The following is a 21,110-nucleotide window of genomic DNA, read 5'->3' on the forward strand; positions in this document are numbered from 1 at the left end:
TGTCACACCCCGGTCACTCAAACCTCGGGCTAAACAAAGGTACTTTTGCTCTGGGTAATCCCAACCAAATATTCTCAAGAGGTAGAAACACGCAAAAGTTTATTGGAAAAGTACTTAGCCTGCTGAACACAGTAAACCTTCAAACCATTCAATGTTACCTTCTGTGAGAAGGGAGTTAAAAGAAGAAGGAAGGGAGGGAAACAGAGAGACAGGAAAGATACAGAAAGACAAAAATAGCTATCAGCTCCTGGGTCTAGCTATGTAAAGCTTCCAGGTAAAGGTAGGGCTAAAAAAGAACACGCTTGCCTCAAGGTGACCCTTCTTAAGCCCTTCTGACCCATCCTGGGCCTTCCTTCTGGGTGGGACTTTGGTCTCTGGACCACTCAGGGTTAGGTGGGTTAGGTGACACTGGGAGGGGCTGTCTCCAGTGTGCCATGATTGACACACACTGTGGGGCTGGGCTGTGTTGGGGCAGGGCACCACCTCACCAGAACAAGGCTCCCACCACACATTCCAAGCCTCCAAGATGTCTTGAAACAGATCACCTTTTCCAGTCTCTGACAGGCACTTTTAAAAAAGAGTCAGTATAGCTTACTCAGCACAAATATGAGGCATGGTAGAAATTTTGTTCTTCCTTACTGCTGGTTTCATTGCACAGCTATGAAATTTTACCTCATCTTGCAAAGATGGCAAGATTGAATCAAAATTATGCTTTCCTGACAAAGCTGCCATAAAATTCTATAGTTACCAAAGAAACTACTTTCCCACTTGAAACCATCATCAGAAAAAGGGGGGGGAAAGTGTGTTTGAAAAGAAGAATTGCATCAAATCTGTGGAAAATGGCCATGTTATACTCAGCTCAGAGATTTGCATTGATTCTATGCTGTGGTATCTGGCCTGGACACTTGAGAGGGGAAATCTGTGTGGGGCTGTTATTATGTGCAATGTGTGTTTTGTTCCGGGACAGCTGCAGGTCCTTTATGTCAGATCTGCTGCACCTCTTGATGAGATTGATAGCTGCCTAAATAGCACACTGAAGATAAGGACTCATATTTTTTGTCTTTCATATTCCAGTAAATAAATAAAACCCACCAATCATAACACAAACCCTGAACCTAGCTGAAAGAACATGAATGGGAAAACATTAATTGATTGACTGGGGGAAGGATCAGGTCTCAACAGAGCCAACTGGTGCAATCCCAGAGAGGATACTAAATAAAACACCTGCATAGAGCTGATTTCAGCATATCTCTGATAGTGAAGATTTAACCTCAGTTTTCATGGTCATTTGGGCTTCGAAAGAAGTAATAAAATTGGATGTCCAGATGCAATTAGAAAAAAATAACAAAACCCATCATACTTAATATTCCCATTACTCTTTTGATTAGAAGATGTGCCTTAATATTACTTTTTACACAATTAAGTGCTTCAGCTCACTATACATTATAAACACTCCATAGTAGATTAAAATTATTATAGCTATTAAGACTTTTAAAAGCATTATGCAAATTATATTTTAACTATAAAACTATTTCTTACAACTAAAAGCCAGGAAAGATGAAATTAGTTTAAGGAAAGTATACCATTTTAAAATGATTTTTCCATGTGGAATGCAGTACAATATGTGTTCTAGTCTTAGTTCAGATGTCAATGTTTTAATCAAGGCCAAGATGACTGCAGTAAACAATCATCAAACAATATTTTTTGAGACAACCCGAGGAAAAACTTTAAAATCTTCACAACTCCTCTAATTAATCAAGTAAACAATAAATACAGTTAAATGTTGTAATCCATACAATTTTGCTACTAATTCTCAGTGCACAGTCAGATGAAGTTATTTACTTGTTTCAGAAGGCTATTAAATACAATATTCCTCTTTTTGCAGTGCAGATTATGTTATGCACATATATCCCACTGATTTAAGGTGCTCGGAGGCCCTGTTTCCAAAAAAAGCAAGGATAAAACTGTTCCCAAGGCTCACTAAAAGCTGGTCAGTATCTTTTAGGAGTCATGGAGCCTTTGGCAACAGGAGAATCTATGTCTAATCTTGGGCTATGGTCAGAAAATCAACAAACTAAGGGGGCTTAAACAAAGATGAAGGGCACCACTGTTGTCTCATAAGCCAGAAATGAGTCACCTGCATTGACGTAATTAATATTTGTTATATTGAGTGGTTGATTGCAATTTTTTTCATGTGAGTTATTAGCTCCAGCACAGGAAAAATCCTGAAAATAATACTTGTATTGTCTTAACCATGATAAAAGCATTTCCCCCTCTCACTGGATAGTTGTTTGGTCAAGCACAGAAGTTATTCTTGCTGTAATAAATGGGCATTGTCACTTCCAAGAGATAGTCACATTCCTTGTGCTGGCTGCTGTCACTTCTGAATTCCACTCTGTAATTTAGCAGGCTAGTTGCCCTCACTAAATGTGCATAAAACTAGCATAAAAAAATGAAGTTTATAATGAGTTTAACTGTAATTGCATTCAGTTTGATTTTCTTCCCATTAGTCCCCCATGTCTTTGTGAATCTCATTTTCCAGAAACCTAAACAGTATATTTTGGTTTAATAATTTATTTTTTTTTTCCACATTGCCACAATGTTGTTGGTTTTTTTTTAAAAAAAATCTTTCTCTTTTGTCTGTGTGCTTCCTCTGGAGAGGTGTGACCATCCTTAAATGAAGACACTGGAAAATTCCTGTCATGGCTTGGTGTTTCACAAGCTCTACTTGGAGCCAAGAAACTGGGTGCCTGCTCCAGGACAGCACTAGTGTTAGTCAGGCAAGTAGCCTAGCAACAGGAAAGAAGTAAGATGAGTATTTGCATCTTTAGGGAATCTGCAACACGCTTTTTGCATTTTGAAACACTTCATAAAGCCAATTTGTCCTGCTGCTGGAAATCATAAAGGACATTGTAAGTAATTTGAATGCACGAATGGGGAGAGTTTGGTTCATTTCTAGTACCAAGAGGTATTTTCCTAAACTCAGACAGAAAATTAGAATTTTCAAATTGTATCTTGATGGACAGGAAAAGTTGAGATTTTCTTCCAAGAAAAATCCAAAATATCCCAATATTTTAACTCTTCCCAGCATCGGAAGTGAAATGTCAAAGCAAAGCACAGACAGTATGCACTTCCCACTCCAATTCTTCCAACTCTCTCCATGATATAAAGAGAACTTAGTGAATGAGAATCCCTTTGACCCTTGGCTCCTTTCTGAAAGGAGGGATGTCACACCAGATGTATTTCTTAAGAAGTCAACTACTCTCCTATGAAATCAGGATGAAAAATTTGGGGTTGTTCAGCCTGGGGAAGGTAAGGCTTCTTATAGCAGCCTTCCAGTACTAAAAGAGAGCTACTACAGAGACATGCAGTGACAGGATGAGGAGTAAATATTTTTAACTGAAAGAGGCTAGGTCTAGATCAAAAATTAGGAAGAAATTCTTTACTTTGGGGGTGGTGAGACACTGGAACAGGTTGGCAAGAGAAGTTGAGGATGTTTCATCCCTGGAAGTCTTGGAGGCCAGGTTGAAGCTCTGAGCAACTTGCTCTAATGGAAGATGTCTCTGCTCATAGCAGAGGAGTGGGAAAGATATGATCTTTAAGGTTCATTTCAGCCCAAACCATTTGGATTTTATGACTCTATGGTAGGTAAAAGCTGCTTCTCTGTCCTGAAGAGCAGTATGATAACCTCTTGGAAGCAATGTATATCAAGCAGTAAACAAGACAGCTGGTGAGCACCAGCTAATGCAAGGCTGGCTAACTCCCTCCTTTCAGTGCAGAAGGATTGGAATCAGTAAAAACTAGATTCTGCTCCAGAAAAAGCTAATATCTCTTGTACTTTGCAGCAGTAATGGCAGCTACTTCTTAGATCACAGCCCAAGATGACAAACCTCACTCCAGTCCAAAAGGGAAGGTGAATTATTGCTTCTGCCTTGACAGCACCCATGGTATTTTTACCTGGTGCTGCCTTTAAGTAGAGACGCTGTCTTGAACCAGCAGAGATAATGGGTTCAGCTTCAGGGCAACATAATTATTTCTGTTCTGATAAAAGCCTGGTACTCCTACATCTGAGGTTTATGAATGCCAGCATGTCTACCTCTGGATGCTTCAGGGATTGTGGAGACAGCAGATTGCATGATTTGCATTAGGGATGTCTCAGTACTGTCATGCTGTTACTACCTGAGGGACGTCTTGGTTCTTTGTTTAGCAAAGAGTCTTTTCTATGACTTCATTAAAATGCAGGAGGATAAAACTAAGTTTGCTAAGTATTTACTGAAGCTGTGCTGCTTCTCAAACAGGCAACTGTAAAGAGCCACGTACTGCTGCCACCACCAGTGCTACGTTGAAGCCTTCTGCTCTTGATCCAGCTCTCACAACTTGCACATCATCTGTTAGCTGGTCCCTGGCTGTCACTCAGCAGCATTTGAATGCCAGCTTGGTGTGCCTGCAGCTCCTCACACAGCAGAAGATTGCCTGCTGCATTTCAGTGAAAGAGGTACTGCAGTAGAGCTGCTGCTGAGAGATGCTAAGTCATGTGAAGCCAAGTAGAGAGAAGCTATGTACAAAGTGAAGTCTTCTGCACAGAGAAAAGCCTCATGTCAATATGTACTTCTCCATACATCCAACAAGTACATGTACAGTTGTGGGCTTTTATGACTCCTGCTTTTGCTTTATCTGAAAAAAAAAAAGATAAAAATCTGTGAAGTAAAATTTTTCAGCTAAGCTAATAAAATCATGAAAAGCAGTGTTAATGGGAAAATTAAGTCTACTGAACTTGCTGCTTGCTTGCTTCTTTCATGTGCTAACATTGTACAGTGTATGTTACCCATGATTGTTTAATAGGACCCTATGGCACAACAACTCTGGGGATGGTTTTCTGTACTTACACAGATCACAAAATTGTTGCAATGCTTTTAGCTCTGCAGTGGAAAGGGTCCAAAATCCAGGAGAGTGCCTACCTGTCCCTGCCAGGGAGTGGCCTGGCATGGTGAGAGTTGCTGATGAACTGTATAATGGGTTGGGGCACTGCCTAATCTCTTCCCAGTTTATGTGGCCAAATGAAGTCCAGTAGAGGTGAAGGGAACAAGACTTTTATCTCTGCTTGGAAATAGGGATGAATAATTACACCCTTGCCAAATCTAAAAATAATTGAGCACGTCCCTTAGTAACTTGTGTATCTGGAGAGTAACCTGAAGCTGTAGGGACTCAAGAAGAGCAATTCAATGCACTGTTGGACTAAAGGAAGATGCTCTTAACTCCTTTTCTTCCACAAGTATCATTATTTCCTGCACCTGAAACAGTCAACTGAGCTCTGTGGTCCTTTTCAGACCAATTATTTGCCTATAGAAAAGCAACATTTTTCTGTTACTAGGGTTCATTTTTCAGAATTTCCACAATAGTTCCTTTATTGAATAAGCTTCTGGAAGAAGGAAACCTGCTTCATGTTCTATTTCTAGAATGGCCCATACAAAGAACATGCTCGTGAGCAACCATATGCCATGATATCCCAGTACAACTAATTAAATGCTCACATCTTTTTAAAGTCAAAAATAAAAATAAATGGTGTTTATCAGCCTTGTTCTCTCACAAAGTTTGTTCACTGGCAACTACTTCAACACTACTCCTTGTTATTTCGGGTAATCAGTCTGAGCTTTAGAGCTTAATCTGTGACCACTGAATTTCACAAAGTGACTTTTCTGGACATGGAATAAGAATCTGTATGTAGCCTTGCAAGTGGGAGACTTTTAATCCAGCACATCCCAATGAACTTACATCAGTCTTAAAATAATTTTCCTGGTTTACCCTTGTCTGAACTAGCTATTGCTGTTGATCAGCAAACATGTTTAATACTTTTTTGAAACTAAAATAAATAAGGCAGTTCAATAAATAAAGCAATTTTATGCCACGGTGACATTGCAAATAAGCAAAGAAATCTAATTATGCGTGTAACTGTGAGAGAAGATATGTCAACAGCCTTGACATGCTCGAATATATCATAAAGCAAGCCCTTCTAGACTTAGCACATCATGCAAATGCAGACATGAAGTATGAGACTGTAAATAATTGACTGAAGAACCTCATGACTTACACCAGGTCTCATCAGATCACCAGTTTTGCAGGTTAAACTCCTTTACTGATCACTGCATATCATTTATCATGTTTATTACTGGGTAACATTGACAATTCATATTTAATCTGTGACCAAGTATAACTACAAGAACATTACTACAACATTTATATCTTTTCCATCCCATTCTTGTTCAGCTGGTCATTTCTATCTAAATCCAATATCATGCACTTACTGAAATAGTGTTATTGTGTTTTCAGATCACGTCTTCTATTTGTAAACATACTTTTGGAAGTAAACCCTTTAGAAAATTTTGACAGGTTTCCTAGGATGGTGTCAGCAGCACCTGTGAGAAGCATACTCACATACTATATTTCTTCACTTGTGCCATTAAAAGAAATATTGAATAGCGCTCAAATCTGAAGAGATTCAACTGGGTTTCCACCCATTTTGACAGTGAAAGAATAACTTCTCTGGGAACAGTTTTCTGGCCAGTTCTACACAGGGACCTTAAAGCAGATTGAAAAAGATTAGGATTATCAAAAAATTTATAGTAGAGAGAAATCCCCTAGGGAATTTTAGAGGGTTTTATCTGATGCTTTTTCATGCACACAAGCCTTGTCAGCATCCCATAGCATAACAAAAGAATTAGGATGATTTTCATTCTTGCAAATATTGGGTGTTAACCTTCTCCCTCTTATATTCTAGGCAACTACAAAGAGTTGGGGGTTTGTCTTTTTCAAATTTCACAGGTGCAGAAGATACCACGGGATTGAGAAACATTGTTCTTTTTAAAGCTGCTATTATTCTCCCATGCACATATGACACAGATAAGGGCACAACAGTGTATGCTGGTATTTCTTGTTAGTTGTGTGATTTGCATATCCTTCTGATAATGAAGAAACTGTAGCTTGCCTAATCAATGTAAGGGAGGCAAATCATTACTAATTCCAAAACATTGTCCCTCTCCACTATGGATTTAAGTATTTTTTGTTGACTTGAGTAATTTATTGAATTTGAAAATTGTTAAAAATATTTGTTACACTTCAAACAGAAAATGCTAATTTTGCACTGAACTTCAGTTTAGTTATTGCCCTTTCATTTAATGTTGGCTATGCATTTAGAATTTTAATTTATATATCTTCTCAGTGTGGAGACTTTTTCTTTCTTTTCATAAGGACATCTGAAACACTTGTTTTAAATTAACATGTGTTAAAATTTCACTATAAAAACAGAAATGCAAAACATATGTGCTTACTGGGATTCAAGGATTTCTTAGAGCTGGTCTTCGATGCAGGTTATAAGGTGACAATGCTGTAATAGAATAGTGAAGAAAAAGTTCATTGATAAATTACATAAATATTTGGCCTTAAGCATTCTGATGTAATGATGTCATCCTGATTATCCATGTCTGATCATCTGAAGGCAACAAGATTACTAATTAATGCAGTCCTAAGCTTCTACATTAAGTTTCTAGCCCTGAATATTTGAGTAGGAAGTATACTAGCAGGTCTTCACTCAGTCTTTATTCAATGTTATTATTCATAATGTCGTCCACATTTGGCACAGAAAGCAGATGGATAGATAACAGGAAACTTAGAAACCTGCTATGACTTTCTTTCTTTCACGGTGCCAGCTGGGTTTATTCAAAACAAGGGTCTTTCTAGGAGCAGGTTTATTTCTTCTTTTAAAACTCTGTCATTTCAATACATTTGTGAAAAAATTAAACTGGTTCTTTACTATATATACTATATATGCAACATTAGCTCCCAAGTTTTCTTGGAAAAGGCAGTGAAAATAAAATATGTTGGAAGGATGATGTTTTTTGCCGAGATAATCAAGTGAATAAGTATCGTAAAATTTTGCCAGTTTATTAAAGTGAGGCTGGAGGGGGGGGTGCAGAAAGACAGGTTTTAGAAACAGTTTCTTTAGTTATAACATCAGGTAGCTGTATTTCTGAGGCAATAAAAAAAAATCAATAATGGAACACATATTGCTCTTTCTTCCCTGTATGGATTCACACCCACATTTTTCTTTATGTGTCTATATAATTTTATTTGCATGAAATTTTAGTGGTAAAGAGGTGTAAATTTATAATTAGTTGCTTCCCAAAGAATATTACACTTGTATTTCTTAGCAAAATAGGTACAAGGTTAGCAATTTAAAACAATAATAAAGACAGAAAAGAGGAAAAAACAGCACACAAAAGCTTATCCGTTTGATTGGCGAAGAAACCATGATAGTTATGTAGTGATAAAAATTCTTCAGAAGAGTCAAATAAATACAGAAAATAGTGATGCAAGAGAACCACTCTGCTATTTAATGAAATGCATGGGCAGCAACCTCTAATGATGGGAATTTGAACTGGAAAAGGTAATGAGTATTTGGTTTAATTTTATTTTTTATCCCAGATACAATTACTTTTGTTTCCTTGTCATAGGTAGACCTTTAATATGACCAGGTCATGTCTTCTCAAAATATTTAACAAAGCTGTGTGGTTATATTTTCCTTTTTGGGGAACGTGTGCAGGCATTAAAACTGCTTCTCTGACAACCCCAACAGCCTCCTTACCAGTGGCACCACTCCACGCTGCCCCTTTACAGGACACAAGGTTCTTGTAAGTCTTGTGACTGGACAGGTGAGATCAGCGCTGTTCTCACGATTTTATTCCCATCTTCACTACAATACTTCACAAAATTGCCTAATCTTTCTCTACTCCTGCTTTTGCCACAATGAAAAGCCGGGTGGGAAGGGAAATAGTAGCTACTTTTCCTGATAAAATAGTTAGAATGTTACACATGAGAAGTATCATATCCAGAGTAAGTAACTGCAATAAAGAAAGAATTACTATGAAGTTTTAAGCACTTGAAGTGCTGTGGGAAAATTTTGCCCCTGATTTTTAGATGCTATTCATACTTGGATGGTTACTCTTTGGTTCATCATAAAGAGTTTTCTCATGTGTACAAATTTAAAGGACTGTTTTATAGATCATAAAAATATGTACTCAATTACTTCAAATAACACTTAGGGAACTGCATGTAAATGGTGCATAAATTGCCCAATGAATCACGACAAAGTCTCTTTCAAAATCAGGAATCAGGGGGTAACCAGCATCAACAAACACATACACACTGTTGAAAAGAGGAAGCTTATTACTGCAGAGTAGTTTTCATCTGTGCTGTAAATAAAACTGGGGCTTTAAACAAAGCCACTTCAAACATGCATCTGCAGCAATTCTATTATTAAAGCTGGTGGTGGCTCAGGGACAATCAATGCACTTTGCTTCAATACTGTTTTGATTTGCAATACAGCACATAGATTGTACAGTGCAGAGGTTTATGAAACAGCTTATTCTCCACTATAGTTGTTCCCAACAAGCTTACTTAAGCCCTATATATCATAAGCTCTAAATCAAAGGTTTGATGTCACTGGCTCTGGTAAACTGACTCCATGAAGCTGTAATTCTCCTCTTGCCCTCTGCCAAGATGTGTATTATCATCATCATCAAGGCCTCTGAAGTGCTTCTAAAATGCATTTGTAGAATGTGCTATATTATTACAATGCTTTTAAAAATCCCCTGTCCATTGATTTGGGACTTATTGGATTTTGTCTTTTTCATTTTTAATTTTTGATCCAAAAAATGTTGGATACAAATCCTACTGAAATTCAGTGCAGATATTTTTTTTGTTTATTTCAGCCACACATTCACAATTTCAGGCTCAATAATGTACGAATACAGCATGACTTTCTGGAGCATTTACATACCAAAGCTAATTTTAAAGCTTGTGCTAATTTATATGGAATACATTAAGACCTTATACCTCAAATCTGGTTCCCACAACCTGACTAGTACAGAAGAAAGAGAAATACAAGTGCCTTGGCTGCTTCTTACTTCAGCTTAACTACATTACTCTATCAGGGCACATGTGAAATGTGCACTGGTAGACTAATGCAGTTAATGTGCACTCCCTGTTGATGCAGAGAGCTAAATGCTGGTGGAGGGGCTGGTGAGAATCCGTGTGGTTTGGCCCTCACCTCCTTCACCCACACATGCCATGGGCATGCCGTGGGCAGAGAGCTAGTCCCCATCTCAGGCATCATACCACTTCTCTGAAGCTGTGAACTGCAGATGAGGAGGCCCTAATTGCACATAATGTTCTTCCTACTCTACCTTTGTCAAGCACTCTCTACATGTGCAGAACAAAGTACTTCTCAAATACTCAGTAGTATTCCAGGCTCCCCTGAGTGAAATTAGTGGAAGAGTCACAAAAGATTTAAATGATTGTCCTTCGTCACTAAGGTATTCGATGGCTGTGCAAGGGGAACAGATTTTATGACATAGGTTAACTTGTTGATACTTCAGTCTGCAGACCAAGGTACAGGAGAGATCTACACTGTTTTGAGACAGGGGCTATTGATTTTATGTTCACTCTTGCATTATGAGACTGCATCAGGAGCAAGGAAATGAGCATCTCAATGTGAAGAAGAAATACAATTCAGGCAGTACAGAATGATATAAATATCAGTTGTCATTCAACATCATTTTAAACCACACCAATCACTCTTCATAGAGCAGAGGTCCACAAATACAGTTTTGACTTCTTGACTGTTTATGATTGATAATTGCTTCTGAAGGCAAATGAGTCCACAAATGTGTATTTCATTGTGTACTTTAAATTATCAGTCTCCAGTTTACAAAGAGTATCTGAGTGGAACTATGGCTTCTAATAATGCAGTTAAAAATAATTCATATCAAGTTGGGGAGGAAAATAATTTTTTTCCCTAAGTAATTTCTCAACTTTTACATCAATAGTATCTCAATACCTTGCACTGGAAAATAGATGGATATGCACTATGCCAATTATGGCAGAAAATAGTGTTTTATATCACATTTTCTGGTCTTCCTTGTGCATTTTTTATGTGGAAGAAGTCCTGGATAAGCAAAAGCAAACAATTTATTTTCCTCCCTTAAACAGCTACTTTTATCTCTACAAGTGCCTTTCATGAAGTCTATTTAAAACAAGAGTGAGTAAGCAGCTTGGGTACTGTTCACATCACACTGCTCAGGACTTCCTGAAGATAACTAGTACTGTCTTTCTCTCAACACCACTTTGTGTTCAGCTGCTGTCTAGCTTTTACACAGACAGTTCATTGCTTAGGACAAACACTCGTATAGCATTTTTTGTGATGCAAAAGGCTTTGATTTTGTGAATAGCATCATAAATACTGGTAGGAGTTGTAGAAGAAGCAGAAATAAGAATCGTACCAGTTCTATCTCATGTGAACATACTGTAATCCCCCCCTTTAAAATAGGACCAGTAAACAATGAGTTTTCTTGGCTACTTCACATATAACACAGTACAGAGAATTCAAACACACTGGTAACTCTATCATCAGTTAAACAAGGCCAAATTCTGTTCTTCCATTCAGTTTAGAACACTGCATTTCATTCTGTGACATTTTCATTGATTTAAGTATGCCATGTGTGAAATCTAGCTAATGCAAATCTCATCCACAAAACTTTAGACCTCATAAGGGCTAAGACATGGCTTTTAGGGTCAGGGTTTAAGTAGATGACCTCTGTAAAACCTCTGCTGGGGTGAATTTAACCCTGAAAGTAATCTTTTGTAACAGCTTCAAGAAAAAGGGTCTTTTTTATATACTTTGATCTCTATCTATGACATATTAATTTAACCAGTTATGTTTATACAAAACAAAGATTTTTTACTTCCAAGACAAATATTTTCTTCTACATCTGGTGCCATTGCCTGACTACTGGCCAGTAGCTTTACAGTCCAGACTCTCTTTCTCAAGCCTCATATGTACCAACAAAACACTGTGGTGTTACTGTACACCTTCCATGGAGAAAGTCTTGCTTTCCTGAGATTTGGAAGCTTAAAGTGCTCCTCTGGTTAAAGTAGACAGCAGTGCTATCTTTATCTAGCTGTTGGATGCTTCATTCTATTGCCTGAGTCATTGGCAATATCGCTTGAGGCTAGACAGGTATATTACTCTTTAGAAACAGATGGTGTTGCACACAGGAGATTTGAGAAACACATTCTTAAAGCAGCAACAGATCTCTCTAAAATGAGCTGTCCAATTTATTATGGTTTATATAAAAATTCTGCCATTACCTTCTATTACCACCTCCCACTCTCCATTAAAAGTACGGTATTTGGAAACAGACATCAAAAGAAAGGAGTTTTATTTTCTGGGAAGCAACATCAACAGAAAAGAGCAATATTTTTTTTGTGTTTGCAGCAGGTATTTTAGCAGAGTCAAATCTGAAAAATTAATGTTGAAGAGAAATATTAAATAAGGATGTTTTTGCCACTACATCCCAAAACACATTGTTTTATGAAGAAAAGGCAGTAGTTTGATACCATTGTTTTTAATTAACAGCTTGGAGGTGGGGCCAGAGGGAAGAAGTACAGAAAATCAGTATTGTTGCAAACATTTTCTGATTATTATCTTGTTATTTCATCATCCAGCTGTCTACCTGCACTTTTGTCATGGAATAAATGAACATCCAGTTATCTATCTACACTTTTTTCATTTATTAAAGATATAGCACTATTTCTTTCCAACCCTATCTATTTAAAAATAAATAAATGAGCATATGTCATTATTCCCTAGCACAGCATTCAGTATTTCAATCACAACATTTCTAATGCCAGTTCTGAAGTGTGAAATAAGCATCATATGGTCAAAACTGCTCTTTAGTTTTCTAAGAATAACAAAACTTCAAAAGAACCCCGACATCTGGGAGGCACAAGAGACAGCAAAGAAAACTACTATTCTTATACACTTGAATTTCAGTTTTCACTTTGGATTTGTGGCTTCTAGATTTGGACACTTATATTTGGTGAGAACTTCAGAGACGAAAAAAATATTCTCCTGCTTAGAACAGTTTATGATTTTGCCAACATTAATTCCAGTTAGGGACTAAATATTTGTTAGCATTTTATTTTTTAATTTATATTTTCTAAGAACTTATATTTTACTGCATTGACTGTCCTTATAAAGGATGAAAGAGGGAAAGACCAAATACATAACAGCATACAATGGTTTGTTCCTCACTGGTGGTCAAACACAGAATTTAAACAAGTAATGGCAATGTATACAATTGCTATGAAAATGGAAGGGATGACAGCATTTAATTACCTAGATAGCCACAGCAGGTGACATACCTCAGTAATTTTTTTAGAGATCTAGGGGGAAGAAAACCACCAATGCAGTCAGAGTTTTTATTTTCAACTAGCTAAGGATATACTTGCCTGCTTATGGCTTTACCAGAACCTACTGGGTACTATCTGTTCTTCAGGGAAGAAAATATAAACAGCATTAAGAATTGCAGTAAGAACAGACTGACTCATCTTTTCCTTTACAAAGTGGTGTGACATCACTCCCCCAGCTGCTCAGCGTGGGGGAGGTCAGTTGGTGATAATCCTTGCCAAGTATGTCCAACAAGCACAGATGAGGAGTGGAGCTTTCACATCATAATAATCTTCTTCCCTCTGAGCTTGTGGATTCTCTTTTGGATGAACACAGCATGGTCCAGGGCTCCACATAATTTCAGGGGATATGTCTAGCCAGGAGGAAATGGAGCCAGACAGAAGCCACTCTTGGAGGCATTGTTCCATGGCAAGCTAGTCAATAATCCACCATAAAATCCATTGATGTAAATGCTGATTGGAGATGCACTACCTTTAGTTTCTTGGCTTTGTTAACATCAATATGTGTGGTCGTTGTGGGCAAGCACACTGAGGGAGTAAACAATTTAAACTGGGCCACTAATGCTCACAACTGATTTTTTTTCAGCAGGGAAAGAAGCCAGATCACAGCATGAACTGTCCAGAACGCTCTGATTTTGTCTTGAAATTTGAAAGGAGATGATGAAGACTTGCAGATTCTTAAGTCACAAAGGCATATGGACATGCTTTGTGTCTCCTGGCCACATTCAAGAATTTGCAGCAAGTTTCTTTCTCCCATGCTGTTAACAGGAAAGTGGTTAGATGTGCCTTGATGCACGAAAGGGAGTGGGTAACAATCATAGTACTGTTAGATAATACATTACTTGTAGTGCAAGCATTTAGAAAACTGGAGACTAATTTTATCAAGATGTTGCAAGAAGGAACAATAACTGCATGGACATAGATTTTTTTTTTAAAGAGCTTGATTAAGTTTCTGGCATGGAAACACCCTATATAGGAAAATCATTACAGATGCTTGTTCAAATTCCATTCAAATTCCATTCAATTTCAGAAAAGTACTTTCCATTGATTCTAATGGTCTTCATGTCAAAATCTTAAAATCGATTGATTTTTTTTTATTTTTTAATGCAGCTGAACTCCTCATTCACTAGCCACTCATGACTTCTCAACAGCCAGCTAAATCTAAGCTATGTTTATTGGGAAGTGTCCATGTTCAGACTAAGCACAGAGCAAAGAGTAGCATTGGGAAGACGCAGTCAGAACAAAAAAGGAATAAGCTGTAAGTACACTTCATTTAAAATGTACAGTGTCTGAGGGCCACTTGACTGCGTTGTTCCCATTCAGCTAGGGGACAATCAAATAGGTACATATTGTCAGCAGAGGAAAAACAACTCATAATGAACTAATAATATTCTGATGAATTTTAGACTACCTCTATTGTTCAATATTATTATTGTTCAATAATAGTCTGAACAAACAAGCAGAAAATAAAATCCTCTGTGGAAGCCACTAGTCAACTAAGGCAGTCTAGAGAGTGGCAAAATCTATAAGAATGTTCTCCAAGGACTTTTGATTACTCAAGAGGTATTTCATGCCTTACAGAGGATTTAAAAACCTTTCAGTATAGGAAGTGAATAGTAAACACGTAACTATAAATATGGGGGGGGTCCTATTTTTTTTAGACTAGCAAAAAACCCTCAACTTTCTATTGTGGGAAGCTGGCATTTTAACAGAGCATCCATAAAAACCAGTGGTACTTTTATATCCACGTAGAAATTTACCCAGTGCATCTGAAAATACTAAGGCAGAATAATACTACTTAGTAAACTATTCTGTTTACACTGAGCAGCACCTTGCTCCATGAAATTTTCCTACTAAAATTAGTCTCATGTCCTGCAATAAAAAACAGATGCTGAAGTGAATCAGTCATCAGATCTTGTAGTCCACATTGCCAAAAGCCTGGGCAATTAATGTTTCATTCAGGAAGGCCTAAATAATCACTGCTGTTTATCCTGCTCTGTAGAAATCTGTACTTGACACTCCATAGGAAACTTATAGAAAAAACACAAATCAAGGCCATAGGCCTCACAAACAAGACTTAAGATTCTTGAAATAGCAAGGGATTTGTTATAGTAAATTTTAAAATGATCTTAGGACAAGACTGAGACTCATAATATAATCAAAAATAACAATGGCACTAGCTAAAATCCCTGCCAAGTTCTCTTGACAGAGAAAAATTCAACTTGACCTCAACTGTAAACTTAATCTAAACACATAGGCAAGACTATGATATTTTTCCATGGGATATTTTTCCATGGAAAAGAGTCTGATTCCATGTAATGAGAAGAATTTTAATATATACAAGACAGAACCAACAGCACAGGTACACACAAAACAGAACCACGGTCCTGCAAATGGATCAATCATTTCAAATAAAACAAGCTGTGCTCACAGTCATGGAAGAAAAGGTTGTTCTATTTTAATTGTACCATAAACTGCACAGGGGAGAAATCCTCCCATGGAGAGAAACAGGGAAATAAACAGGTGGTGACCATGTAGGCAGTATTGTAAATAACTTCTTTAACTCTGTGGTACTGAACTTCTCTCTCTCCCAGTTTTCAATTTTAATACCTGCTTTTAACTAAATAACTTGCACTAGGTCAATAAATGGGCAGAGCCTCTCTGCAGCAGCAGTAAAGGAAAAGCTTCCCTCTCCCTTGTTTCACAGCAGACATCTTGTAAATATATTCTATCCTGACGTTCCTCCCATCCTTCTTCAGCGTTATTTCCTCAGACTGTCAGCTTCACTCAAGCCCATTCTGGATTTAGGTGTCTCATTGTTCCTTTGAATGAATTATTTGGAGCAACCTTATGAGTTGGCTGACTAAGAAGACCAAGAGGAAATGAATTTTACTTTTCATGGAGTCAAGCCAAGGTAACATCACCAAAAGTGAATAGAAGGAAATTGATAATTCTGGAAGAGTCTTCAGGCCTAACTGTCTTCCACATAATAACTATAGCTCTGATTTCAGAACACAAGGTCTTCTAGCATTTTTCCTTTTGTTCTAAAGGATAAAAATCAATAGTGCTTGTCACCCTGAAAATTAAAGTCTTCTGATAATGTTTTCATAGTTTTAGTTACTTTCCCATGAAAGTTCTCTAAACATAAGTTGCTTACCACATTGCTTCTAAGAAACGTCTTTTGATGGACGTTTCACATGACCAGCGTGCTTGGGAAGGTGGTAACTTAATTATCCAATCCCTGGTCATTGTTGAGAATCTATAAATACTGGAGTCAGAGAATAAAGGTGCTGCTTTTCTGTTCTGACACCAAGAAGCATTTCTGTGAATCATTTTGTGTCCTTTAGCGACAAGTATTAGCTTCCTCCTAGCAACCAACAAGCTTCTGCACTGAGTTCATGAGGCTCATAAGTCTATTGGCATGCTAAGGAAACATGAAGGGTGCCAGATTTCTTTCCAGTGTATTTCTTGTTCTACCACTCCCAAGTCCCTTCTCCCTGTTGAGTCATACCTCTGAGCCAAAGATTTGAGATTACCTCTGAGTCAAAGATATTTTAAGCCAAAAATATCAGTGTGGAATATGAGTCTTATGCTGTTCAGCAAAGATTTTTGTCTAATTCTCAGAGATGTGCACTCCATAAATACTTCTCTGTATACAGTCTCCTCTGTTATATCTAGAATCATATCGAATTCATCCCTACCTGAGAGGGTGTTACTACTAACAGGTGAAAGCATTTCATAAGAGACACTTTGTCCTGGAAATGTCACAGTATGCTTTTTGTCTATTTGTTTTAATTATCCTTGTTCTGGCAAAAACCTGAAAGCAGCTGCACTGAAACACACTAAATTTTGCATGTTTCATAAACACATGTTTTAAAACAACATCCAGTGATACAACTGAAATTCTTACCTATTGTACAAGTCAAAAGCTCTCATCCAGTGCTGAGTGGAATACTTTTCGCTTTGTTCCATCTGATGGAAGTTATCTCATTCCCAGAAATTTTTAGTCTGAAGATTCATCCATTTGACTCCTTTCCAAAATTTCTCAGGCTATGTGATAAAACTTCCCCATGCCATACATTGAATCTCTGTGACAGGATGAATTTCTTTGCTTAGGCTGATGCAACCACAGATTTTAAAAACTTTAAGACACTGTTAAAACCTCTTGGAAGCCTCTGCTTTATCTCTTTCTTCAAAACTCTGCGGTGTCATTCTTCAAAGACCGATAAAAAGGCTTTTCTTTTGTGAAACTATGATATAAAACTTCAGTATAGTCATTGTTCAATAAGGTAAGAGGGAGTCAAGTTCCATTCAATTGCTGTGACCCTTCCTGCAGGTTATATTCTCCATCTACTGTGACAATCAAATACACAGTTTCATAAATACAAAGTTTCTTTAGGTCCCACTGTCTCCAGTCTTGGAAATATTTTTTCCAGAGTGGACAGATGTTCAACCTTACCTCTGCCTCTTCTGGGAACGTTGTCAATTCTCTCTACGACAGTGTTGAAAGATAACCTTCAATAGATTTTCCATTGCTCTCTAAGAATATCCAGGTGGTGACAACATTTCATAGGGCAAGACATTACATTTCGAGTAGCCCTTTCTTTTAAATGCCTTCCTGTCTCCCTCCAGTCTCATTTGCTGACAGTTTACAACTTGCTGCACTTAATTTTGACCATACAGTGGGGATGAGATTAATCATAGGTACCATAGATATTTTTGTCTGATTTAACTAAAGGCTATAAAAGCAAAGCTTGTTCAGGAAATTGCACTGGTGATGCAGTACAACCAACCCTTGGGCTTTGTTCAGGAAGCACAGAGAACTACTCCTGATCTCAAGAGTTTCACTAGACTTCATCCTGGACACAGCAAGCTTGGTCAGCTGCCCTTGACTCAGACCTGCAGCTTCTTGTGAAGTTTCTTAGTAGAGAGGCTCGAGTATAAGAGCCATGTCTGGAGCACAGCAGCTTGTGCAGAATAATAGGAAATATTTATTTCATACATATGTGTGTGTGTGTGTGTACGTATGTATATCTAATATAAAAGACATATATACAGTTTATAAAAATTTATAAAAGATCTGCTTTATTTTCACTTGGGGTTTTTTAGTGTTTTGGGGACTCACATCCTGGATTTTGGGTGGAATTTGGTAAGTGCCTTTGTTTATTCTGGACAACTTTGAGTGTACAAATAAGCACAAAATAAGTTCCTTTATTTCAGAAGTACCTTTCCTGAGCTTGATTGCTTTCAGATGGCTTTATGTTCCCTGGATTGATTCTACATGCAAGTCTTGTAAGTTATTCACTGTTGCTTCCACTTGAGTTGCTAATCCTGTTGCTTTGGGGAAGATTAAGTCTTTTTCTGTCAGCAATAATCTCTAAATATTCCTATCACAACACCAAAAGCAAATCAACCCTCTACTTTCAAACATCCAAACAGGCAAGCAAGTTACATACCATTAGTCTGACTGGTCATCTCCTCTGTAGCAAAAAATCCTGTTCTAATCCTGCCTTCTATTTTCACCAAACCTCATCATCTGCATCAGATATTCCTATGTATCAATCTTCTCAGTCTTTTTTGTACTTACAGTTTTCTAGTCATCACTATTTTATAAAACATAATGTGAAGGAATTGTTCAGTTAGTGTTTTCCTTCCTTTTGACAGCTTTATGTAGAAATTCCTTTATGTTTGACCAGTTAAAGCTGATGCACAGTGAACAAATGTACTATACAATTATTATTGTAAAGTTTCTGCACCTCGCCTTCAACAAAATAATGTGTTTTAAAAATAGTTGCATTCAGAACAGTAAGGGTGGCATGCTGTACAGACATGCAGACTGCTTCTTTTCACAAGCTGCACATCTCCTTTTTCAGCTCTAGGTTAAAATAAAACCCTCTAACATTGAAAGCACATAGGTCTTTGTGCTCAGCCATTCCATTACAGTAATTGCATTCTACTTCCCAAAATTCCCCTTTCAGATGCAAAAGGAAATTCCACCTTTTCCTTTGTTTGTTGTTTTGAACTTCAGCTCTTTGTAAACCTTATCCCACAAGCAGCTGTGTTTAATTCCTAGAGTGACTCATAAACATACAAAGCTAGCTAGTAGTTCTAGGGTCCTCTGGGGAGGACACTAATAATGCTGCATAAACTATTATCAGATTAGCATTTTCCAGTGACATGACTGCTTTTCCTCCACCCTCCTTGGATATGCAATTTATGCAGCAGATGACATAATGATCTTTGACATCTCACACAGCGTATGCCGTATGCATATGACAATGGGATAGAACTGGTTGGAAAGCTAAGACCTCTTACTTCCTTAGCACTGCATCTGCTCACTCTAATCATTATGGACATTTGCATGCTGTTTCTATTCTCTTTTAATAGGGGATATAAAGAGAAGGAAATAAGTAATAACTTACTATATGTAGTTTATTTTTAGCTAAGTGACACCTGCCACTGAATGAGACCTCTATTCCGATATTTACAGATTCAATTTTTCCATACCTTTTATCTTCTCAAGTCACATCTTTCATTCTCTGTTGACACGTAGCCATCGATGGTTTTTCAACACTGAAAAAAAATAATACTAAACTATATATGCTTCAAAAATACCTCTCTGTCCTCTCATAAATGTGCACTTCCAAGTGGCAAGCAGTGCACAGAACCAGGAGCTGTGCTTCTGATCTGCACAGACAATACCTGACTTCCAAAGCCAAGCCTCAGAATGGCTGTGCAGGAAAACACAAGGCTATTCTAAAACCCCACCAGAAGAAGCAGGCTGCCTGGAACAATTTTTCTCCCTTCCAGTACAAGGGATCCAAAAATATTTGCTAAAGACCTGCACACGTACCAGTGCTTTAGGGAATGATCGTCTTCCTAATGAAGTCCCTATCCATAGAAGGATACTGTTAAATGCCTTCCATGTCAGTTGTCATTAGTGTGCTACTCAGAAACATGCACACAGAGATTTGTTCAATAAGCTGCAGTCACCACACAGCTTCAGACATCTCACTTTCGTTCTGCTCAGTAATTCATCAATCCTAATATGACTGTAATAACCACAATATTCCAAACTTTAGAGTGCTGCCAATGTCTACAGTTTTAAAAATAAAAATTGCCAAAATGTTTCCTCTCCTCATAATAAGTGAGGACTTTTCCTATAAAATCACCCTGGCCTGGGACCAAAATTGGGCAATAATCAGCACTGGAATAGTGACAAGTTTGAATCCCATTATTTCATAAGACAGCTAGGCTAGAAACAAATGGTATCTGCAAGACATAACAATGAATCTCATCTTCCAGCAACACACAGAACCGGCTTCTTGATCCAAAACAGAAACTGAAAAATCACAAGCTGGTTGCTTTCTTGCATAAAATAATACATTTTAAAATCCTACATGCCTTGTACCTTCTATCTCTCCCTGCTGCTTTGAAAGCTGAGATTTTTGCAATAAATTCAATATATTTTAATAATAGGTAAGGAAAAGGTGCCTCCTTAAACATCCAGAAAGATTTAACCTACAATCCCTCTTCCACACCTAAAGCAGAATACACAAGAAGATACATGGAATTGCATTCTACTTTTGTCCTATAGCACCCAAAACTGAATAATGATAGCCCAAGTCATACTCATGGATCTTTGACATTACACAAAAAGTCTGTAAGAGCTTGTGGGGCAAAATTACAGTTCTCTGAATGGTAGCCTTCAAAAGAAAATATTGGTTAGGTCCTCTGTACTTCAGGACGGCCTTTGATGGAGAAACAAACAATTATTTTGCCTCTCAAAGGTATTATTTAAAATACAG

Source organism: Pseudopodoces humilis, chromosome 6 (genome assembly GCF_049639895.1).
Source record: "Pseudopodoces humilis isolate 2021_Gansu_Grassland_sample_001 chromosome 6, ASM4963989v1, whole genome shotgun sequence".
In the NCBI taxonomy this organism is placed as follows: domain Eukaryota; kingdom Metazoa; phylum Chordata; class Aves; order Passeriformes; family Paridae; genus Pseudopodoces; species Pseudopodoces humilis.